We start from the raw sequence: 25,005 nt of genomic DNA, 5'->3' as shown, positions 1-25,005 counted from the left end.
GCAACTTTATTCATAATTGCCAAAAGTTGGAAGCAACCAAGATGTCCTTCAGTAGATGAATGCATGAATAAATTGTGGTCCACCCAGACAATGCAGTATTACTCTTCACTAAAAAGAAATGAACTGGGCAGCCCAGGTGGCTCAGTGGTTTCGCGCTGCCTTGGGCCCAGGGTGTGATCCTGGAGACCCGGGATCGAGTCCCATGTCGGGCTCCCTGCATGGAGCCTGCTCGTGTCTCTGCCTCTCTCTGTGTGTGTCTCATGAGTAAATAAATAAAATCTTTAAAAAAAAAAAAAAAAAAGAAATGAACTATCAAGCCAAGACACAGGGGAATTTTAAAGGCATATTATGAAGTCAAAGAAGCCAATCTCAAGAGGCTACATACTGTATGATTCCAACTAAACGACATTCTGGAAAAGGCAAAACTACAAAGAGACAGTTAAAAGGTCAGTGGTTCCCAGGGATTTGGGGTTGGGGGGAGATAAACAGCAGAACATAAAGTAAACTACAGACTTTGGGTGATCATGATGGGTCAGTGTATGTTTGTCGTTTTAACAAATGTACCACTCTGGTGCAAGATGCTGATAGCAGGGTGAGTCTGTGTATATGTGGGGCAGGGGTACATGGGAAATCTCTGTACCTTCTTCCCCTTTAATTTTGCTGTGAACCTACAACTGCTCTAAAAAAAAACTCTTTGTGAGGAAAAAATGAAAGCAGAGGCTCATTTTTTATTTTTATATTTCACTCATGAAATATTGTGTTTTATAATCTGGAAAACATATAATCTGGAAAACATGAGTAAACAAAAAGCAACTATCAAATACTGTATCTGCTTATTTCCTGAATTCAAAATTAGGCTATTTTGCTCATTATTGTTATTTGAGTAATGGAGGTCTCAATAAGTGAATTTCCCACTTCTGTTACTATAAAAATGGAAGAGGCATCAATAACTAAAGGTTTTTCTTTGTAAACTGAAAATCTCTTCCAGGCCTGTTCTGTGGCTGGAGGGCAGGGGCCCTGTCCACAGCTGAATCCTCAGCACAAGGCCTGGGCACACTGCAAGTGCTCCAGGAATATTGGGGAACTTACTCATCCAAGGATTTTAAGAACACACCTGAATCCCTGAGGACACTTAAACAAAAACCGATACAGAAACCCACTCAGCCTATCAGCATCACAGAACTACTACAAAGTAGAGAGAGAGGCTGCATCCAGCAGTTGCCGACGTGTCTGTTCGTTTTGTCAGGGTGCAGAAACAGTGCGTGGGAGAGAAGGGGGGTACGACATTTACATGATGAACAGTAAGGTATGATCATGAAACTAACTACTGAAATAAGCCATAAGCCGAGGAACAAGGCCAGGACCCACAACTGCAGGGCAAAGGGATTTCAGGTTCCATGGGCTGGTTTCTCTGTCTGCCTTCTCCTGCTCTCTAAAAACCAGCAGAGGTTTGCAATTAGCAGGCCTTCAACCTTACACTAAATGAATTAATACAGTTGCATTCTCATGTTCAATCTTTGTCTTTCTAATTATATAATATAAATATATGCACATGCTAATTCAATTCATTCCGCAACACACCCACACACTACTTTGTAATTATGAGAAATTTCAGATGTCATTAAGTACAGAATTTTCTCCTATGAACAACTTAGGAATTAAACAATTTTTGTTCTTAGGCCTAGGTACTTGAAGAATTCCTTAACATAAGAGAGTCCTTCTAAATCCTAAAAATCCACATCACTGAACTTCAATTCAGGCAGCACAGACTCCTCTACTTTATCACGTGATCTCCAAGTAGGGTGACCAAAGCTTCAGTAGGGTTTAGAAAACTGCACAAAACACACACACACACACACACACACACAAAAGAAAACTGCACAAGACCAGACGTTTATTACTTAACAGGTGCACGACAGATTTGTCCACAGAAACTAGTTTCCACGGCTGAAGACTGAACTTCAGATCTCAGCTTTGGCACGAGGCTTTTATAAGCACATTTATTCAAGGATCTCACTTGGCGCTGGCATTTCATTTCTGAGCATTTTCGTTCTCTTTAAAAGAAAGAAAAATGGTATTATACTTCGTCAGGATTATCGACATGTATTGTTTTTCAAACTGAGGCCTGCAATCCAATAGTGTGTGGGTCATGAAATCAACTCAGTAAATGGCAACTGGAACTTCTTAAAACAGTGAAAAAAAAAAAAAAAAAGAGCTCGAAGAACACAACAGGAAGGCAAGTATACGCAGTGCATCTTTTATTTTTATTAATTTTTTAAAAAGATTTTATTTCTTTGACAGAGAGAGAGAGAGCCAGAGAACACAAGCTGAGCAGGGAGCCTGATGCAGGGCTTGAGCCTTAAACCTGGAACTCCGGGATCAGGGCTTGAGCCAAAGGCAAATGTTCAACCAACTGAGCCACCCAGGTGCCACCAGTGCATCTTTTCAGTTTGCCAGTGTGTGTCTGGGGTTCTCCCACAACATGTGTTTCTTACTGTAGAAACAACTTGAGAAGCGTGGATCAACATTACACGGGACAGGACTTTTTAAAATATTGTAGTTAATATATAAACGTATGTGGATGTTTGTGGTACTTCAAACTTCTAGCTTCACAACTCACTGGCTGTGTGGGCTAGGGCAGATTCCTGACCTTCTGTGCCATAATAATCTGTAATGGGGTTAATAAGGGTACCTATCTGACAAGGTGGTTGAAAGGAACGGATGAGTTATGTAAATAAAATATTTAGAAGAACAGCTGGCACAGAGTAAGCACTTGCTACTATTCTATTCATACTAACATTTCCACAAAGGTTATCAGATATCCCTGATAATCCTAACAGCAGTACACCAATTTAAAACATAACAAAAACTCAGGGGAGAAATGCCAAAGCCAGTATGTTTTTTTTTTTTTTTTTTTTAAGTCAAAACAAGGTAAACTAATGTTGCTTGAAAATTTCTGAATACCCTTGAAATAGGGCAGTACTTTCCAAAGATTCTCATGGAAGTGTGTCTGTCATCAGAAGGTGGGAGCTCTGGGGGCACCTGGGTGGCTCAGTTGGTGGAGTGTCTGCCTTCTGCTCAGATTGTGATCACAGGGTCCTGGGATCGAGCCCCCTGTTGGGCTCCCTGCTCTGTGAAGAGTGCTTCTTCCCTTTCCCTCTGACCCTCCTCCCCACTTGTGCTGTCTCAAATAAATAAATAAAATATTAAAAAAAAAAAAAAAAGGTAGGAAGCTCCCAGGAGCTTCCCACCTGGGGATCCAGCCAGGAGCAGTTGCCAGAAGTTCAAACTTTCCTTGAAATCTTTTTTCTTAAAACTCACCGGAGTCTTTCATTCTATCACCGAATGGGTTTAACAGAATGCTTTAAAATGTCAGCTTGCGAAATGTTTCTTATCTTATTAGTTAATGGGCAAGCTGCTGTCATACTGAATCCACTGAGTTTGGAAAACCCACTACTCATAAGAGCTTTCACTGCTTATCAACACCCAAGAAATTTCCGTCTTGGTGCCACAGCATTTTCAGGATCCAGACTGACACAGACACACAAATCCAAACAGCAAGTCAAGATTCCCTCCTGAGATGGCCAGGACACTGGTGGTACCGGAAACATATTCAGGCCACTGAGGATGTATATCCAGACCTGCAGCTAGGGTGGCACAATCACAGGCCGCAAGCAGGTACCCAGTCTCTCCCTCTCCCGGTGAGGTGCAGACCCAAGGGCTGCTGCAGGAAAGGGTGTTTTACCACAACCGCTATAACTTTCATTTAAACGAAGTTTCAACTCATAGTCCCCACAATGCCCTTCAACTCATTTCCAAATTTTCCGCAAGTGTGGTGAACAGGTTGCCTTCTAGTGGGTGAGTGCTAAATGAGTGGCTGGTGAAAGCCACCCCATCTCTAGGTGAACCAGTCACCTAATCTGGGGTTTCTCAATCATCACTTCTCTTAATTTTTAATTAATACTAAAAAAATCAACCCTGAGGGCACCTGGTCACTCCGTAGAGCATGCAACTCTTGATCTTGGGGTCACAAGTTCAAGTCCCACATTGGATATATATTACTTCAAACAAGCAAGCAAACAAAAAACCTTAAAAAAAAAAAAATCCAACCCTGAGCCAAAATTCTGGTCAGCCACTTTCCCTGGCTAAGCAAACTTTCAAAGACACTTCACATTTCACTCCAAATTGGTTTAAAAAGGCTAAACTGGGGGCCTGATTGGCTCAGCCGGTTAAGCGTCCAACTTTTGATTTTTGGCTCAGGTGGTGATCTTATCAGGGTCACTGAGATCAAGCCTCACACTGGCCTCCTCCCTGGGCATGGAACCTGCCTAAAATTCATTCTCTCCATTTCTTTTCTTTCTTTCCTTTCTTTCTCTTTCTTTCTTCCTTTCTCTCCCCACCCTCCCTCGCCCCATTAAAAAAAAAAAAGGATAAACAGTCCAACCTCAAACTCTGATTTACAACTTTTACATTCTGATTTGTTTTGAATACATTTTAACAATTTATTCACCCTCCTGAAGATACCAAAGGAAATCAAGAATCACCTTCCTTTAGATGAAATGTTCCCAGTGCGTGAACCAATCTTGATTTCTAAGGTTACTCTGAGCTTGATGCCTCCTACTGCTCCCATGGGTCCACCTGTCAGAGATCCGCACTCCCTTCTGTGCACATGATCAGCTGCTGCACAGGATAAGCAGCTTGCTGAGAAAGTTCTTAGTAGCTACTACAACATCAAGTACTTGTATTTTCTGACATTATAAATACAGGAGAAAAGGTATGGTGATGAAACGTAATACACAAGTGTGTGTATATAAACCTGGGCTTTGAGTCAATCGAATGTAAAATTAAATTCAGCCTCTCGATTATTTGAGTAGATCTTCTAAGCCCATGAAAACATGCCATTCGAGGATAACCTTCAGTAACAGAGGGTTTGTGGGGTGTTTTTGGAGGCAGGTGGGAAAGTTTTTTTTTTTCTCTTTTAAATCTAGTTCCCCACCTTGACTCAAAACAATCTAGCTATATCCATAACAAAGGGAAAAATGTAGTAAACCCAAAACAACAGCTTCCCTTAAGAGGATTCTGAAACACCTCTAATGCTAGATTCCTGGCCTGTTCACTTTTTTTTTTTTTTTTTTTAAACTGAACTGCTCCAAGTCAAGATTATCTCCTAGTTGCAGAAATTTGTAGCGAATAGTTCATTTCTCTCACAGGGTATATACAACTAACTGGTTTTTGTAGTCACCATAAAACTGGTGTTTTTTAGATTATTTAGGGGCAGAAGAAAACAAAAAAGGCTCTCTTGCACCTCTACAATAATTAAAATGCACACATAAATATGAATAAAGAGGGCACGTGGGTGGCTCAATCAGTTACCTATCTGACTCTTGGTTTTGGCTCAGATCATGATCCTAGGTGAGATGGGATCTTAGGCTCTGAGCTGAGAGCAGAGCCCACTTAAGATCCCCCACACACACACACACACCATGTGCTCTCTCGCTCTCTCAGATAAATAAATCTTAAAAAAAAAAAAGAAAAAAAAAAAAGATACTCCAGAGGGCTTGGGTTTCAGAAACAGCTCAATCTTCTAAAATAAAACTTACACATCAACACTGCAAAGAAACCAACTTATGCAAGGTATAAGTGCAATGAACTATATAGAAAGAAGCACATGCTGCCAAGGGAGTCATCCGAATGTGTTTTAAAATTACTTTTCACTACAGCCATTAAGGGAATCTACTGTCCTAGTTACTTACACACACACACACACACACACACACACACACACACTCACCTAATAGATCTACCAAAAAGACAATGTGGATGTTTACCTTATACCACAGCTAAATGGGCAAAAGGAAACTTTAGTGTAATATGGCTTGTTGGTTAGTCTGTGAATTCTTTTTTTTTTTTTCAAAGATTTATTTATTTATTCGTGATAGACATAGAGAGAGAGAGAGAGGCAGAGACACAGGAGGAGGGAGAAGCAGGTTCCATGCCAGGAGCCCGACGTGGGACTCGATCCCAGGACTCCAGGATCGCGCCCTGGGCCAAAGGCAGGCGCTAAACCGCTGGGCCACCCAGGGATCCCTGAATTCTTTAACCATAGACATTTTCCAAAAACTAGCCTTATCAAAGGAAAATTTCTACACTGCGGATAAAATCTCAAAGTTAACAGAACTCCCCCAAATTGGTTTGATTCACTGAAATTCCATTACATTTTATCATAGAGATCGTATTCCCAGTTTGAAGAATCAAGACAGGACAAACAGCCAGAAACATACCCAGCGGCCTGCTGTCAAGTAGGCCAGGCAGCATGCTAGCTTTGTGCCCAGAGTTGGACTGGCAGTACTTTTTGGAGCTTCTGGGGACGGGGTGGGGTTGTGAGGTAAAGGATGGTCAAGAACCAAAAGTAGAGGGGATCCCCGGGTGGCTCAGTGCTTTAGCGCCTGCCTTCGGCCCAGGACATGATCCTGAAGTCCTGGGATCGAGTCCCGCGTCGCGCTCCCTGCATGGAGCCTGCTTCTCCCTCTGCCTGTGTCTCTGCCTCTCTCGCTCGCTCTCTGTGTCTCTCATGAATAAACTCTTAAAAAAAAAATCTTAAAAAAAAAACAAAAGCAGAGCCCATGCTACCAAATCACGGCAACTCCAACGGCTCTCGTCTCCAGACCCACACCAAATCTTGAATATGGGTGAAGTAGTATGAGGAGGTACAAGTGACACAAAGCTGGTGCTAGAACTCCAAGAGAAGGTGTGAGTACAGAGCACCGTGAAGAAAGGACTGGTAAGATTGGGTAGCTCACTGGACATGGACAGGAGGGGAACACACTGGTCTCAAGATGCTCGCAAGAGGGAAGCAAGAGAGGGGAGCCTGGGGCAAGTGGAGCCAGAAGGCAGGGTGGCCGGGCTGGACAGAGAGCAGGACAGGAGAGAAGCTCAGCAACAGGCCGGTGAGCCAACAGCTGGAACTATCACATCTGCTTTGGCCCCAACAACTGGAAAGCCCCACAGCAAAATAAACTAGAACAGAGAATCAAGTCATAGAGGGTTCTCCTGAATGGACGTCCCTCAGGAGAAGAAAAGATATAACACAGAGGAGCACAGTATTCTCTGCGGAAGCGAATGTCGAGAGATCTTTCTAGAAGAAAAAGGCTCAGCGGAGAACTTTGGGCATCGCTGCATGTTGCATCCCTCTCCTTCAAAGAGGCTGAAACGCTCCAGAACACAGACCTTCTCAAACCAACCTGATCTAACGTTTCCTGTGAACACAGTTCACACTGGAAACCATTGAGCTAGAAATGCAGGAGAATCAGTCATGCACCAGGGATGAATCTAGGAGAATAAAGAGACATGAAGTCTGATTTCTGGTGGACTGAAATGCTTTTTCAGTAGAGGCAGTTTAGAGTTTTAAAGGAAAAAAAAATTTTTTTGGAAATATCTTTGTAGTTAATGTCATAAACCAGTCTTTTCCAGGTTTTAAAAGTACTTTTAATACAACAGCACCAAGAAAACGTGAGTGATGCACACTTTGGTTTTATTGTTGTTCCTCAGCAGTGATTATAGATTAATGCAATCCACGCACCTAAAATTTTTTTAGATACTTCCTATAATAGCATGTAGGATTCAGACATGGAATAAAGTGAAGCAGAAGTTGTTTCTGGACAACTACACATATTACTGTATTCATGGGGATCCCGTCACTTCCCACACTGCTCCAAAGAACACAAGCATTTCCAGACTTGATCAGTGCTTCAAGTCAGGTCAAAAATGAACGTGTCGATTTACTACTACTACTTGCTACTGCAAGGCACTTATTTTTCACATTCTAGATTCTAATATCAGGATGTGTTCCACAAAACAAAATGCATTCTTTACTAAGATGGTGGGGTTTTCTTCCCTCAAAGGCTATACTCAGGGTATTGACATACCCTGCAAGAACCAATCTCCTGTAAGATATACATCTCCCTGTGAAGGCAATGTATATTAACCTATGTAAGGTCATACTCAATATGCAACCCGGCATTTCCTAAATTTATTTATTCACGATCTTCCCACCCAACCTCCTACCTTATGAGTCTCACAGATCATAGACGGGCAACTATTGCTCTAAACAAATAAATAAAAATACTGAAAATGCAGTCACGTGTGGAGGAAACGTGTAGTAAAGTTGAGCACTGTCATTCTAAAAATAGTGACCAAAAAATAAACCAACAAAAGCAAATGAAGCTTCATAATATAAGAGTGATTATATGCATGACAGGCTCACCAGAGAAAGGCCGCAGCTAAAATGCAGACATTAAAAACCACCCATTCATGCAGAGTCCCCCTACACAACATTTCCGAAGGTGCCACCCAAGGGAGAACTCTGGGCAGACTGCCCAAAAGGCTGAGCATCTTCAGCATCACTAGGCCTTGCCCGGCTTTGTGTTTTTCCGGTCCTCCTGTTGGTAGTGTTTCTTCAGCGTATCAAATAGCAGACCCAGACTGGGGGAGTCTCTGAACACCAGAAAGACGTTCCGGGACCGTATCCACCGCTACCATCAACCAGGGACAGAGAGAAAAGGCTTCGGTCCAAAGTGGGGCTTGTGCAAGCAGCAGAGAGCCGAGGGGGAGGAGTTCCAAAGTCACCAGCATGGCTTCGGCCCCACCTCTGGCACATACATACTATACATACTAGGTGCCAAGTAAACAGGGGTTATTATTTCCTGTAAGATGGACCTGCAAGGAAATCTCTCACAGATTTGAAATCTTCAACATGGTGGAAGTCCGAAGAAACCACGCTTGGACTTTCTCTTCTCTACGTTCCTGCAAGCTAAAGGCGCCCCCAGCCCTCCATCTACCCTGGAGAACTGCCCCTTTCCCCACGTCCTGACTTCTGGCTGTTCCTCAGGCACACTTAACTAATTTCTACATAGTAAAGGTATTTTATTCTTGGTATTCGGTGTACCTCTTTTCTCATCATTCCAAAGGCATTCCCCATTTGTCATTTAGAATACATTTCTTAAGTCGATGGAAACATTTCAATTTTCCAAGCTATAGCACAAGGTATGGCAATGAAGTTTTCTTCCAATTTTTAGCAAATTTATATGAAGCATAACGACAATAGGTTTAAACATTCAATTTAAGGGGCATCTGGGTGGCTCAATGGTTGACCGTCTGCCTTTGGCTCAGGTCATGATTGATCCTGGGGTCCTGGGATCGAGTCCCACATCAGGCTCCCCATAGGGAGCCTGCTTCTCCCTCTGCCTGTGTCTCTGCCTCTCTATGTCTCTCATGAATAAATAAATGAAATCTTTAAAAAAAAATTAAAAATGCAATTTAAAAACACACCTATTATTACTAGAAGTTATGAAGTAATCATAAAAGAATAGGAAGTTCACAGTATCACTAAGAAAAGCTTCCACACTCAGTACAGAATTTGGTGGTATAATTTAATAAAATATCAAAACCTAAGTGAATTTTGTGCAATTAAGATGGTTTCATGGAAAGCGCGAAATCCGCAGGGACCTGAAGTAGCTGAAGGCTGAAGAGGTGGAGGGGAGGCAGTCCTGCCCTCACGCACTGAACCCTCCATGCTAGCTTGGTGCCAGCTCGCCCAGACAGGGACGGCTCGCAAAGCCACTGCAAGGCCTTTCCAGCGTGACACCAAGCAGAAACACCTCACTGGCAAGGAGTCACACTCCTTGGTTGTTTTCTAAATATATGGGCACTGCAGAAAACTGGAGGAAAAAAAATGAAAACAAGAGTAGCCTAAAAATAATCCATAAATCCACTGCTCAGAGATAATCACTATTATCCTCTTGGTTTAGGACTTTTTTTTTTAACGTATATACTCACCAACAACCCAAAATTTTAGATGTGACATATATTGTTTTATAGCATGTTTCTGTCATTTAATATTTATTGGATAATAGTTGAATACAGAATCACAGATGCTAAGTTATCTAAAAATGATCAAATAATCATCCTTAATAGCAAAAAACTGAAAACACATGCTCAAAAAAGGTGTTAAATAAGTGTCCTAGTGACAGAGTATTAATCTACTAATCATTTTCTTTTCCTGGACAAAATTTCAGAAGTGGATTAGCTATTTCGAAGGGCACACATATTTGTAAGCTTTTGTCATGTACTTTTTTTTAAAGATGTTATTTATTTATTCATGAGAGACACAGAGACTGAGAGGCAGACACACAGGCAGAGGGAGAAGCAGGCTCCTCGCGGGGAGGCCAATGCAGAACTCGATCCCAGGACCCGGGGATCACAACCTGAGCCGAAGGCAGAAGTTCAACCACTGAGCCACCCAGGCGTCACTTGTCATGTATTTCTCTCAGAAAAGTCACACTAAATTACATTCTTTCTAGCAACGTATGAGTGGGCTCGTTTCTCCATACCCTCACCAGAAGTGGTTTCTTTTTTAAGCTTCGCCCAGTATGTAAGAGCAGCATCTCACTGATGGACATTTCTCAAAGGAGTACTGCTGGTGAAGCTGAAACTCTTCATGTTTCCTCCTTCTTTTATAAACTGCCAGTCTGCCCACTTTTTGTCCATGCCAGAGGAACGGGTCTTCTTTATCATCTTGGTTTATAAGCCCTCTTTTGACAGTAAGGAGAGTTAAATTGCTTGTAAGTTACAGTAGTTCTCAGTTTGCCACTTGCCCTTATTCTGTTTATGGCACTTTAGCATACAGAAGCTTAATAATTCTGACTTTTTTCCTTTACAGAAATTTTTTCCTTTACAGTTCCTACTTTGGGTGTTGTGCTGTCAGCCTAAAATCATCTGTATTATCTTTTGTTTCTTAAAACATTTTTTGGAGGACACCTGGGTGGCTCAGCAGTTGTGCGTCTGCCTTCGGCCCAGGGTGTGATCCTGGGGTCCTAGGATCGAGTCCCACATCGGGCTCCCTGTGGGGAGCCTGCTTTTCCCTCTGCCTGTGTCTCTGCCTCTCTCTGTGTCTCTCATGAATAAATGGATAAAATCTTAAAAAAAAAAAAAATCTGAGAATGATATTAAAAAGCACACAAGTTTACCAAACTAAGATTACAATCATTTTGCACCACTTTAAATATTTTCACCAGCGCATACACACCTTAAGCACACAGATTTTAAATGGTTGCATGGATTTCATACAACCTGTTTTCCAAAATATTTTCTCACACAGGCCTTTTTAAAAATTGCAACTTGTGGGGCACCTTGGTGGCACAGTGGGTTAGGGTTAAGCTTAGTCTCGACCCAGATCATGATCTCAGGGTCATGAGATGGAGCCCTGCACTGGGCTCTGCACTCAGTGTGGAGTCGGCTAAGACTCTCCCTCTCCTTCTGCCCCTCCCGCTCATGCTCTCTCCCTCAAATAAATTAAATTAATAAATTGTATTTATTTATTAGACCTGAACGGTGTTAAAATGGGTTTTATAAATTTGTGCCAATTTAATGATGGTCTGAGGTTCCAGAACTTTCATTTCTATCCCATCAGTGCCCAATTACTCTCCTTCAGCGTCTACCAGTTACTGAAAGACCAAGAATAAGCTCACGCTTGGTGATCAACCGAGTTCTGCATAGTGGGCTCCGTCATAGTCATTGACTATCAATCCTTAAAGCATTTTCATTCCGATCTCTTCTCCCCTTCCCCTTTCATATAAAACACTGAGGAAGCATCTGGTTGTAAGGGGGAGCTCTGAAGTCCCCCTGCCCTGCTTCAGGCTTCACCACCCACTAGGCCTGATCTTAACCACCAGCGGCCTCAGTTTCTCCACCTATACGTTGTAAGGTGGAACCAAGGACGGTACTTAACACTCCCTACAAGAAGTGAAAGCCCTGGAGGGGATTCCACTTACTCGATCCACGTTTCCCAAGGGAAAAAATTTAAATGAATCTCAAACTTAGGCTTCACAAGTCTGCTTTTCAAACATGAGTAAGATTATGCTTTAGAAAGAAGACAGTTTTCCAAATGCTGTTAAAAGCGATGACATTCCCACAGAATCCACACACTTTGAGAAGGCCTAAAGAAATCTTAAAATAGTATCAATTAAAAACCATCTTTTTTTTTTTTTTTTTTTTACAAATGAGGAAATATAGGCCCAGCAAAATTAAGCTTGAATTAGACCTCAGGTCTTCTCTACCAAGCAAAATGTTCTATGCAAAATGTCCTAAGTAAAAATAAATGAACGAATAAACAACAGACACATGGCTGGAAAATATCTGTATGAATAAATGTTTTAACATCATTAAGTATCATAATTCTGTTTACAGCACGCATTATCAAATGTACATGTTATAAACAGGGAGCTGAAAAGTCCTCAGTAATAGAATGGAGTTAAGGGTTTTACTCAAATATAATGTATTCTTCATTTAATGTTTACTTCTCAGTTTTGAAAAGCAAACAAATACACCTTACTGAGAAAATACTAGGTAACAGAAAAAAGAGCAAGGTGAGCCTAGAACTGGCCCTTAAAAATGGTAAACTTTTTTCTAGGCACATCTACTAAAAGACAATTCGAGGGCAGCCTGGGTGGCTCAGCGCCGCCTTCAGCCCAGGGCCTGATCCTGGAGACCCAGGATTGAGTCTCACGTTGGGCTCCCTGCATGGAGCCTGCTTCTCCCTCTGCCTGTGTCTCGGCTGTGCTGTCTCTCATTCATAAATAAAAAATTAAAAAAAAAAAAAGACAATTCGAAACAAGCCTATGGTCCCCCAAAGACATCATATTCCAGACTGACTCAACTGCTGAGGACAGAAGACCTGTGGCTTTGGAAGCCATGTAAGGCTGAAACAGCAAAGAACAAAAATACACACACATTCCTAAATTTGGGGGGCCCTCATTTTTAATTTGAACGGCAAGTAGCAAGTCAATTTAAAGTGCTCATTTTGGGGTGCCTCGCTAGCTCAGTCAGAAAAGCACTCCACTCCTGATTTTGGGGTTGTGGGTTTGAGCCTCACATTGGGTGAAAAAAATAAAAATCTTAAAAATAAAATAAAGTACTTCATTTTAATTTTCCAAGTTCAAAGAAAGGTACACTAAGCCTGCTGGGTATACTGGAGGTAAATTTCTGAACAAAGGCCCACAAGGATCCAAGAACGGCCTCTCTTGCAAAAGAGGTCACATCAGACTCCAGTAGCACCGGCACCGCCGGGGCTGGGCGTGCCCTATCTCTACAACAGGGAAGAGCCTCAGCTACCAAGGGATTTCATTTCAAAAGCAAGACTACAATATTTAACCTGGGGGCAAATACTTCAATCCTCTGCTGGACAGATTAGATAGATAGATAGATAGATAGATAGATAGATAGATAGATAGATAAATAACTAGCTAGCTGCACCTTAAAACTAGTTCCCAAGGAAAAAAGCTAATTGAAGTTTCACCACTTGTTAACACTTTCCTAGATTCCCACTGCTGAAGAAAACCTGAGTATTTTTCTGTTGGGGCACTATATTGGATCCAACGATGACCCCAATGATAATAAAACTTTCATTCTTACCAGCATAAGCAGGGTTTTCTGCAGCCCACATCAGAAGTGGTCAAACACTGGGTATCAGAATCATTCCAGATTTACTCATTCAAAAGACAACTGGGATACCAAGTTCCATGCTACTTTGGGGAGGCAAAAGGAAGGCATATCCCCTACCTTCAAGGAATTCATAGCCTGAAATGCATAAAGGCTGCAATGACAACACTAAGTTAATCACCTCTAGCAGACAATATTCAGCAAGAGGCAAAGGAGTCTTAGGGGCTGTGACATGGAAGCAGACTGCAGAACCAGTACAGCCATTCCTGTGTCCCTCTGGCCTCTTGATGTGGCCTCCCAGACATTAGGACTGAGAGACACGGCTGCAAGGACCTGAGCATGTGGCTGAGAGAGGGAGGGTATTCAAAATTAAAAGCCTAAGCCTGTCTACAGTGTCTCCTTTTTCTTTTCGGCAAAATCGTTTTTAAAAGACGGTGCCGACGAGGAAAAAAACGTCTAATATTTTCAGAGAGTAATTCTCTCAGACTTGATGCGCAGTCTCCCGAAACCTCCAAAAATGGGCACGGTGGGGTTTAAAGCTTGCGCGCTTGGGAACTGGAAATGCGGTGCTATTTGACTTAACGGGGAAAGCAACAAATAGCACTTCCACTTAAAAAAAAAAAAAAAAATCCTAATATCCAAGCACCCTTTTTTAAACAAAGAAAACCCAAAATTCCTTTTTCCACAAAACGGCTGGTTTTGCTTTTCAACATTTCCGCTCTCGCTACACAAAGCCATAAGCTCTCCAGCGTTTCAGAGAATCAGGTAGACAAGGGGGAGGAGGTGTTAAACTTAGAACTGCACACGCTGCGGCGGGGCGTTTTGGGAAAGGGTTAGGTCCCACACACTCAGGGCTCGAGGTAACAGCGAATTTAGTCGCCCTTCTGTCACTCCGCTAAGAGCGTTTCCAACAACAGCGTGGCCACTTACTCCACTCTTCACTTTGTCTCAAACGCCACACTCCAGGGAAGGGGCAATTACACGCAGCAGCAAATACAGGACTTGAGGACGCCGACTGCAATTCCGTATTTGCACACTTACCACCGCTAACCCCAAACTACGAACTAAAGAGCAACCGCCTCGTGATCCAATCGGAACAGAGAATCCTGTTTTTGGCAAAAGAGAGAGAGAGAGAGAGAGAGAGAGAGAGAGAGAAAACCCTCAACTTTGGGGCTCAAGTCTCCAGGAATGTTCCTCAAGCGCCTCCCTCTCCCTTTAACCATGTGGGCCACCGACCCCGGCGCGGCACAGGTGGGGGGGGCGACCCCGCCCGCGCCGGGTTACCTGCGGGGTCAGCGCGCGCTCCCGCCGGGCGCAGGGCCGGGGGCGCGCCGAGGCCCGGCCCGACTCGCGGGCGCCGGGGGGGGGCGCCGGGGGGCGCCGAGGGTCACCGGGGGCTCCGTCCCGCCGGCCGCCGCGCCCGCACCCGCGCGCCTCCCCGGGCCGAGCGGCGACTGTTGCCCAATAATCGCGACCTGCCCCGTCGCAACAATGCGGGGGGGGACCCCGAGAGCAGAGCCCGGCTCCCCGGCTGCCCGGCTCCCCGGCTCCCCGGCGCGCGAGCCCTGCACTTTCTTGAGCGCGAGTCGGAGGGGGAAGCGCCGCGCGGGGGACTAGCGGCCCGGGGGGGGTGGGGGCGAGCCCGGGCGCCCCGAGGGGCCGCCGCACGACAGGCCGGGCCCGGTCGCCGCCGGGGGAGAGGCCGGCGCCACAAGGCCGGCGCCTCTGACGCTCAGACGCGATGAATCGGGCTTTTTTTTTTTTTTTTAAATCCCCACCCCGCGCCCCAGTGCGTAGTCCAGGCCTGGCCGCACCGAGCCCGCGGCCCGCGCAGGCCGCAGCCGGCCGGGGTGACTCAGGCCCGGGCCCCGCTCGCTCCCCTCGCGCCCCGGCGTCCTCCGCCCACGAGTCCGCCGGCCCGGCCGCCATGCCGGCCCGCGGCGCCTCAGGCCTCGCCGGGCGCCTGTGCTCGGCCGCCGCGGCCCCGTCACTGCGACACCGCGGCTCCGGCCCGGGCCTGCGCCGCCGCCGCCGCCGCCGCCCGCCCCACCCGCCCCGGCCCCGGCCCCGGCCCCGGCCCCGGCCCCGCGCCGCCAGGCCGCCCGGCCGCCACTCACCCGCATCTCCCTGCGGCCTAGAGGGCTCGGCGACGCCTCCGCCTGGCCGCCGGGCCGGCCCCGGTCGCCTCCCCGTCCCGCCGACGTCTGGCCGCGTCCCTCAGCGCGGGGCCGCCCCGCCTGGAGCTGCGCGCGACACGGCGCCCGCCTCCCCCGCCTCCCCCTGCCCGCCGCCGCCGCCGCCGCCGCCGCCGCCCGCGCCGCGCAACCTCCGCCCTCTCGCCTCCCCTCCGCCGCTCCCCGCCCTCCCGGCCTCACCGGCTCCGGCTCCCGCGGGGGAGAGGCTGCGGGGGGAGGGCCGGAACGCGCCGCCATCGGCGTCCGGGGCGGGGGAGCCGGGAAACCGCCGCCGCCATCTCCTCACAAGCCCGCGGCGCGGGAGGGGCCCGGAAGCCTCCCCGCGGCGCGGCCCTGCCCTGCCCTGCCCTGCCCTGCCCTGCCCCCGGGGGCGCCCCCCGCGCCCCCCGCGCCCCCGCGCCCCCGCGCCCCGCGACCGGCCGGCTCCCTACCTGGACGCCCGCGGCCCCGATCCTCTCCGGGCGCCTCCCGAGACCCGGCTTCCCGCCACTTCGGACCTCACGAGGAGGGGTCACCTTTCTAGGTCACGGGGGGCGGGGAGGGCACCCGCGTCTGGAGGAGCGGCCCCGAAACACCCTCGAGGGGGGCCTTGCGCCTCCTGCCTCCGGGGGCGGGGGCTCCGAGCCCCGGGACACCTGCGGCCCTGCAGCCCGTACCTGAAAGCCTGGGCCCAGCGGGGCGCGCCCCGCTCCCGAGGGAGCCTCCCCCCGAGAGAAACGCGGCGAGGACGCTGCCCTGCGCTGAACGCTTCAGCCAACTCCGTTTGGGCCCGCGACGAGGAGACACCCATCAGGACGCGCGGGAGGCTCCCCAGGTGTGCGTGGTCGGCGGCGACCTCAGAGAAAACGTCTTCACGTGTCCCCTGGAGCCGCGAACGGCAGCCAGGTGACATCAACGGGCGCTCGGGGCCTCGGGGCCTCGGAACGACTCTAAAACACTAATTTCGGCAGCACAGCCAGCCGCCGGGCGCCTTCCGAGGGGGACAGAGGACGGGGCAAGCACGCTCGCCTGCGACGACCCCCGCCACGGACCAGGGAGCCGGCCCACCCCGCGAACACGCGAGGAAGGATTCCCAATTGGCCTATCTGGGCAAAAGATGTGGTGGATGTAACTTCCTGTTTTGCTTCAAACTAAAACAGAACAGGGATTCTGCTACGAGTACCTTGGGGTGCACGCCCTAGGCCTACAGCACAAAGCTGCCCCCAGAGCCCACAGTTAATCCTCAGTAATAGGGGTTTTCCTTAGAAGAACCATCCCGCCGGTGCCATGTGGTTCCTTCTATCGAGATGTGGTCTCTGGGAACACCGAGGTGCCTTTGGAAGTACTGCACTTCCCCAAAGTGTGTAACCTCGGCCTGTGCAAGGGTGTCAAAATTCTTGGTTTATCTCCTATCCTTATAAATAACCTAGTCAAAAGAACACTTACATCCATTTAGCCATGTTTCGTGGGCACATGGTAAGACTGGAAGTAAAAATGCAAGGCTTGTCCCCGTGGACAGTGCTTTCCACGACACATATATGGCTTCCCGTTTACAGCTTTCATTTCTTCCCTTTTCCCTTTTTACTGGAACCTGAGCTTTCCTCAGACAATAACCCATCTCATCCCCCATAACCTGTGTTCTTCAATATTCTCATTCCATACGGCCTCCTTGCCTGGCACCTCACACAACTAATGTACCAGCTGAGTGGGCCACCTCTCCCTTTACTGTGTATCCCATTCTCTGCTTTTCTTGGAGAGAAGTATTTCATCCACCCATACCACCCTCTCCGCTTCTCCCTGCCTTGGTCCAGGTTGTTGACTTCCTTCTGTCCTTTACTCTCTACCCATCTGCACTATCATTCTTAGCAGTTAGACTATTCCATTGGCTTTTATTGCCCCTTCACAACCAGGCTGCATCTACACCCCTCCTACTCTGGGCGTGTGACCTTGCCTTAGACCTAACAGATCAAGGCCATCTACTCTCTTTTCACTCCAAAAAATCCTTTCCCCATCTTCTCTACCCCCATCTTGGCAAAATTGATGTCCTCCTTTCAGATGACACGAAGTTTGGAGGGATGAATGACCTGGGTAGATGTCAGAATCAAAACTCAAAATAGTCTCAGACTAGAATATTAGGCCCAAACCAATGAAATAAAATATAACTTTTTACAATATAACCTTATGATATGATGAAGTTTTAGATTTAGGCAGACCCTGGTTTATATCCAGACTCAAACTATGTTTTCCTCTAGTTAAGTCAGCTGTTAGAATGGCGGTAAAAAGCCCTACCTCTTAAGGTTGTTGGAAAGAGTAATTCCTCTAAAATCCCAGCATAATTCCCAAACACTAAGTATTAGTTCCCTTTCTTTCCTTGTCTCCCATAAAGTATCTTCCATTTTCTAAATCCTGGGGGCCTGAAAACTCAAAATTCTGGCTCATTTACCTTGTACCCCAGAGCTGGTCACCACATCCTAGAGGAATCCTCTATTTTGGCTCAGTCTGTGAGGTCAGACATTATCATGATCATACCCATCTTCCAGTGAAGAATCCTAGGACTCAGAGAGATAGTAGGCAATTTGCTTCAAATCACTCAGCTTGGTCAGCAGCATAACCTGATCCAGTAATTCCCAGGTCTATACACATCCACTAGTTCACCAAGATATATTCCCACACCTATATTGTTCCTTTAACCTTCTAAATGATTTTCCTGGTTCTGATCTCTTGTCTGTCCTTCCAGCCTGTGCAGTGACTGACTACGGAGGATTCTCTCCTAGCTGATACCTTCATCACTATATCTTTGTCCTTTCAAACTTTTTAATGTCCCCCCCCCTCCCCACACACACACGCCACTGTTCATAGGGATCAGTCCAAGCAAGCTCTGACCTGGCATTTAAGATTGGCCACAATCTTGTCCTAGCTTACTTTCCCTAATTTATTTCTAGCCACCTCCCAAAAGGAAGTCCCAACTTCACTCGGTCTTGTTGGGCCTACTGTTGGCTCACAAATACCAGTCTTAAATCACTATTTACAAGTGCTTGCTTCCTCCCTTAACCAGAAATAGTTCCCTCTTCCTTTCGTACATTTGTAAACCCTGCTCTCTTTTTGAGATCCAGCTCACACCCCTCCCTCCAGGAAGCCTACGCTGCACCTTCTACCCAGGCTTTTGTGATCTCTTCCTAATTGCTGACTTCTCACATGTGCCTTTAAACTAGATGGTCTGTGCCTTGGGTCGTGCAGTAATTCCTGGGGACTTCAATACTGATTTCAAGGCTCATTCCAAATCTACTGAGTCAAAATTGGGTGGGCAGGGACAGGGAGGGAATTTGAAACTGTCAGAGTTTATATCCTAGTTTTACTACCTCTGGGTAGCATTAAGTAAGTTACTTAACCTGTCTGTGCTTCAATTTCTTCATGCAGGAAAAGAGGGTGATAATTGTGCTTCATATGAGGTTGTTGTGAATTAAATATCTAATGAACATAATCGATAATAATGATGACGATGATGATGACGATGATGAAGAAGAAGGAATTACCCAGAGCCAGTCTAGTGACCTGAGTTTTGGGAACCACTGATTTAATAATGAACCTTCCTCTGCCAAAGTTTCGAATATTATGACCTTAAAACTTCTGGTATTAGCATTATGACATATTACAATAAGTCTTATTGGTTTTGAAACTGTATTTTAAGGAAGACGAGCCAAGCAAACAGTTTTCCATTAAATGTGTTTATTGAATCCAAATCATGAAATGCACCTTAGGTGTGATTAAAAAAAAAAAAAAAGAAAAGAAAAAAACTAGTTCCTCTTAGAAAAACAGCTACACTACTATAACTATACAGGGACTCCAACCAGCTAAGTATTCAAAGGAAGCAGGAAAGAGATGAAATAATATCATGATTTCTTCCACTTAGGACAATGAGTCGTAAATTGCTTTTGAAGAAGCAGATTTTTAAATCCTCTCCTTTAATTCATTAGAAAAAAAACTCAAAGTTCGTTTTGGTCCACCAGATTCCAAATCAACAATATTTTAATGGTACTAAAGGTAAAATGTATAAAAATTGGGAAGTGGAGATTTACTCACTGAAGTAGCAAACTAAATAAGTCTGAGTGGGGAACACCAGATGGGTAGTCCTATCTTCTCCACTCTTGACTTATAAATGGCCTGTGTCAACATACACAAAGGCCTTGTTTTTATTACCTGTAATTCACCAAAAAAAAATTTTTTTAATGATAGTCACAGAGAGAGAGAGAGGCGGAGACACAGGCAGAGGGAGAAGCAGGCTCCATGCACCGGGAGCCCGATGTGGGATTCGATCCCGGGTCTCCCAGGGATCCCTCACCAAAAATTTGTAGCGCCCTCTCTTAAAGACTTAAATAGCTCTGAGAGGGAACAGGGTTTGAGAGTCATTCACATGTCAGGATTAACTAGCTCCATCAGATTGCTTTTTTTCTAACAGAGGTCAGTAGCACCTGAAGAATGGAAACTTTTGGGCAAATCAGGCTTGGGAGAAACACAGAGCACCTGGGGTCCAGAGCTTTTGGGGAGAGGAGCTATAAGCAAAAGAACAAAATGAGGAAAGAAGATGGAAATATTTAAAAATATTATCTGTCCAATTTCAGATTTTACGTATTGAGAAGTCCTAGGCCTCTTGCTCTGGGGACCCGTAAGACACGAAATACTATTGTAAGATAGTCCTGAGTTATGAAAGTCTTTGAGGTCTGACTTGGGAGACTTGACCACCATTGTAACATTCTGTTAGATTGGATCCTGTTAAATTACAACTCCTTTTCAAATGATCCGACTTAATCTCTAAGAGACAATTATTCGGGAGTTCCAAAAACTGTCCTAGACTGCTACTTCCAGGAAGCTTTCTGTGACAACCCAGCCCCATTTCCTCTTGTGGATGAGGTACCTCTCTTTTGGGCCTCTTTTTTTTTTTTAATTTTTATTTATTTATGATAGTCACAGAGAGAGAGAGAGAGAGAGAGAGAGAGGCAGAGGGAAAAGCAGGCTCCATGCACCGGGAGCCCGACGTGGGATTCGATCCCGGGTCTCCAGGATCGTGCCCTGGGCCAAAGGCAGGCGCCAAACCGCTGCGCCACCCAGGGATCCCTTTTGGGCCTCTTTTACACCATAGGCGTGCTGTTATGAAAGAGTTGATCAGTATTGTATTATAATATTTCCCTGCTCCATCTCCCACTCCCTCACAGGCTGCAAGCTCCTTGATTTTAGAGACTGTGTCTTTTATTACCGTGTCTGTAATACTTATCACAGTGCCTGGCACACAATATACTGAAAGAACAGTTGGAATTTAACTCATGGATTATTTAGGATGGTTTGTAATCTGAAACCCAATCGTGTCACTTTCCTACTCAAAGAACTAATTCTCTGTTTCCTACCAAAAGAATGCCAAACACCTCATTCCTAATATTAAAACACCCTCTACACCTTGGTTTCCATGGATCTACCCATACTTGTCCGTTCTGGTTTCTTCTACCTATCAAGCTAAATCCAAACTGGGCTCCCATGAACACCCAAGTAAGCTCCATGCATTTCTTCATGTAACTACACCTTCCCAGTCAATTGCTTTTCCCCAGTCCCTGCTAACCCAAATACAATCCATCCCGCTGGGCCTACCTTAAATACAATCTCCTTAGTGAAACTATTCCTGCTCCTCTGTCTGATGTGAATTCCACCCTTCCCTCACACTGGGTCAGCTTCTTGAGGACATTCTTAAACAAGTCGCTTATAGGACTGTATCAGTCAAGATCCTTCAGAGAAACAGAACCAGCAGCATGTATATACAGAGTTCTATGTATATACCAATGGGACATATATACATATATATATACGAGAAAGAGAGAGAAATTATAGAGTTGGCTCGTGATTATGGAGACTGGCAAGTCCAAAATCTGCAGAGTGGGCCAGCATGATGGAGACGGAGGGAAGAACAGATGCTGCAGTCTGGGTCTGAATGCCTCTGCTGGCTCAACCGCCTCTTGCTCAAGGAAGGTCAGTCTTGGTTCTAGGCAGGCCTTCAACTGATTGGATGAGACCCACCCATACTGCAGAGGGCAATCTGCTTTACTCAAAGTCCATTGATTGAATTGCTTCTTTCATCCAAAAAACACTCTCACAGAAACATCCAGAATAATGTTTGACTAAATATCACAGCACCATGGCCCAGCCAAGTTGACACATGAATGTAATGTTTGTAAGCACTGAGCAAAATATCCTGGACATAGCAAAGAACATTTCATTTCTTTAGAAAGTAGCTTATACTCATTGCCTCTGGTTTCACACCTCCTGGGCACTCTTTGAGCCACTTCTATCCACCTTATTTAGTCCAACAGTTTCTCCTCTGCACTTGGTATCCTTCCAGCCTGTTGTCCCATCCTGAAACTTGTCATTCTTTGGCTCCCAACCCCCAACGCTCTCATAGCTCTTCCAACCTATCTGATAACTCTTTCTTCATATGGCTCTCTTCTACCCACCACTTAAACATGAAGATTTTATTCTTGGGGATCTTTTCTTGCTACATTCTCTTTTTGTGAGATTTTGTCATTCCCATGGCTTCAATTGTCAACTATAACAAATTACCATCTCTAACTCAATCTGGGGATACATCTAGGGTTATGATACCTGACGTTTATACAGTTTGGGGGAAGGCAATTCTCTCTCTCTATCTCTCTTTTTATTATTTTTAAAATTTTTTTCTCTCTCTTTTTAAAAGAGTGTATTTATTTATTTGAGAGAGAGAGAGAGAGAGCATACAGAGGGAGAGGGAGAAGCAGGCTCCCTGCTGAGCAGGGGAGCCTGACATGGGGCTGGATCCCAGGATCCCAGGATCATGACCTGAGCCAAAGGCACATGCTTAACCAATTGAGCCATCCAGACACCCTGGAAGGATGTTCTTAACAAAATCTCTATGCTAAGATAGCTAGCAAAAATTTAACTCTATATGGAAGCTATACAGTTGTACCCCATTAATCCCAAACAGTAGGTGTTCCTTACTCAGCTTCCCCTAAACAGATTCCCCCAAATGTCTGAAGCACTCCAATGCCCTTGGATCTGAAGGTAAGGTGAGAGGAAGTTGGGGTGTGATAAGGTAACAGTCACAGTTTTCATTAATGTCAGCGACTTCTGAAGTATTTGCAAACACATACAACTACATGAGTATAGATAGAGTCGGGGTGGGGTGGGAGTGCCCGCCAGCAGCTTGGAAGGACTCGTGCATGGGATGGGAGGAGCCCTGAATCTAAAACTTCACGACCTTTGAGCTATTCATCTCTGTGTTCAGCCTCAACCTCTCCCACGTTCCAGGTCACTTATTCCACCTGTTTGCAGATGCCTGTACTTGAATGTCCCTCCTCTGTGAGATCATTTGGCCTCAAACAAAGCCCACTATTCTTTCTTCTCCCCCTGACCCATCCTGTATCTCCTTTGTTTTTTGTCTCTGGGATTGGCAGCACCACCTACCCAGCCATTCAAGGGAGATGACTCAGTTTTTTGTTTTTGTTTTTGTTTTTGTTTTTTTACCTCTGCCCTCTTTTTTCACCTCCACATCCACTTGTTCATTAAATCCTATCAACTTGAGACCTGGGTTAGCTTGCATTTGGACCAATACAGTGGCCTCCTTGCTGGCCTCCCTGCCTCCTTCTAATTCATTCTCCACATAGCCATGGAATTATCTTTCTTTTTTTTTTGTTGTTGTTGTTGTTTTTAAGATTTATTTGAAAGAGAGAGAGGGGGGCCAGGGGAGGGTGAGAGGGAGAGAGAGTCCCAAGCAGACTCTGAGTTGAGTACCAAATGTGACACAGAGTTCCATCTCATGACCCTGACGTCATGACCTGAGCTGAAACCGAGAGCCAGCGCTTAACCAACTATGGCACCCAGGTGCCCCTGGAATTATCTTTCTAAAATAGGTAATGACTCCCCCAAGAAGCAAGACAGCTAGGCACCCTAGATTTAAATCTCGGCCCCACCACTTATTCGCTGTTTGACTTCTCAAAAATAATTTCATCAGTCTGCAACTCAATTTCTTCCTACTTGTAAAATGGGAGCAGTTCACACTTCACAGGGATGGTTTTATGCACTAAGTCACAGTGCGCCATGGTGTTGGGTATCTGACACCTAGTAAGCATTTGCTATATTACAGTCATTATTGTGTAGTGCTCCCGTGGAAAATGTTCAATGATTTTACATTCTGTAAGAAGACACTCGATAATAATCTTCACAGTGTGACCTCCAGTCTCCCTTCCTCGCTTCCACCCCAGTCATGTCCCTTCCTAGACCTTGTGCTACCACCACACTCCACCACCAAGCAGATCTCCCCAGGAAGTTTAGGGATATTTCAGTGTTCTTCATTGGGAATGTCCTTCTTTCCTTTCCTTTTTCTTTTTTAATAAAGATTTTATTTATTCATGAGAGACACTCAGAGGCAGAGACATAGGCAGAGGGAGAAGCAGGCTCCCTGCGGGGAGCCCGATGTGGGACTCGATCCCAGGACCCTGGGATCACAACCTGAGCCAAAGGCAAGATGCTCAACCACTGAGCCACCCAGGTGCCCCTCTCCTTTCTTTTTTTTTCCTGAAGAAATCTAATCCATTCACCAGGTCCCTGATTTCCTGCCACATTCTCTATGAAGTTTCCTCAGCCTCTTCTCTACCCTGTGTCCTGATGTTTTTGCATAAACATTGGCCAAAAGTCCTCTGACAAAGTCTTTCTCATTCTGAACTGCCTTTTTTTGATTGCCAACCATGGGGTTTAAGTCTTTGAGCCATTATTCCTGTATTCTCCTATGTAATGTCAGATGTATAAAATTTATCTTGGATTATTCCAAGTTTTTATTGGCATAAATTAGAGAGAACATTCTAGTCATGAATGATGAAGTGTGTTTTCCAGGTCACACTACGTTTGTGCCAGGAAAAACTTTATAGCCCATCATCATCATTTGTTTATATGATATATTTTAAAGAGCAGCTGTAGTATTTAGATAACATGTACAGAGAATATAAGAAATTCCAGTGACCCCAGGGCTTGGTTTTCTTGATCTGTGAGTGGCTTTTTGACTCAATATTCACTTTGGGGAGAAAGAAAAAAGGATGCTAAAGAGGCTGCAGGCTAGAGTCCTCAAAAAACAGATAACAACCAAAAGATATATTATTGTGCTATTTCCTGGGGGAAATTACCCCCTGCCCACTAATTTTTTTTTTTTCCTCCTGGGGAATGGCAAGTGAAAGAGACCTCTTTTGAATGTGCATGATCTCTCTGACCATTTTTTTAAGACCGTGTGTTTAATTTTGACTTGGAATCTGGATAAAGAGTTCCTGGCTAG

The 25,005-nt window shown here is 45.5% G+C and overlaps 1 protein-coding gene and 1 long non-coding RNA gene across 10 annotated transcripts in view; one reads left to right on the top strand and one right to left on the bottom strand.

Annotated features, from left to right (window-relative positions):
* The window catches only part of CUL1 (cullin 1), a 92,995-nt gene extending 76,430 nt beyond the window's left edge, over positions 1 to 16,565 (bottom strand). Inside the window, exons 1-2 of one of the 9 annotated variants that reach the window (XM_072777585.1) lie at positions 16,121 to 16,398; positions 14,536 to 14,600 (exon numbers count right to left, since the gene is read on the bottom strand). The gene's annotated coding sequence lies outside the window, so the exon portion shown is untranslated. Of the gene's footprint in view, positions 1 to 14,424; positions 14,601 to 15,611; positions 15,750 to 15,869; positions 16,005 to 16,120 lie in introns of those variants that run through there. The other 8 variants (XM_072777583.1, XM_072777588.1, XM_072777581.1 and 5 more) reach the window with 8 other exon arrangements.
* A 475-nt stretch (positions 16,566 to 17,040) lies between these two features.
* LOC140605322 (uncharacterized) lies at positions 17,041 to 19,149 on the top strand. The gene is made up of 2 exons (XR_012008036.1): positions 17,041 to 17,144; positions 19,086 to 19,149. It is a non-coding gene; the product is annotated as an uncharacterized lncRNA (long non-coding RNA).
* Positions 19,150 to 25,005: the final 5,856 nt, after the last annotated feature.

This window comes from Canis lupus, chromosome 15 (genome assembly GCF_048164855.1).
Source record: "Canis lupus baileyi chromosome 15, mCanLup2.hap1, whole genome shotgun sequence".
Taxonomy (NCBI): domain Eukaryota; kingdom Metazoa; phylum Chordata; class Mammalia; order Carnivora; family Canidae; genus Canis; species Canis lupus.
Note: the sequence above shows the minus strand (reverse complement) of the source record. Positions and strands in the feature narration are given on the sequence as shown.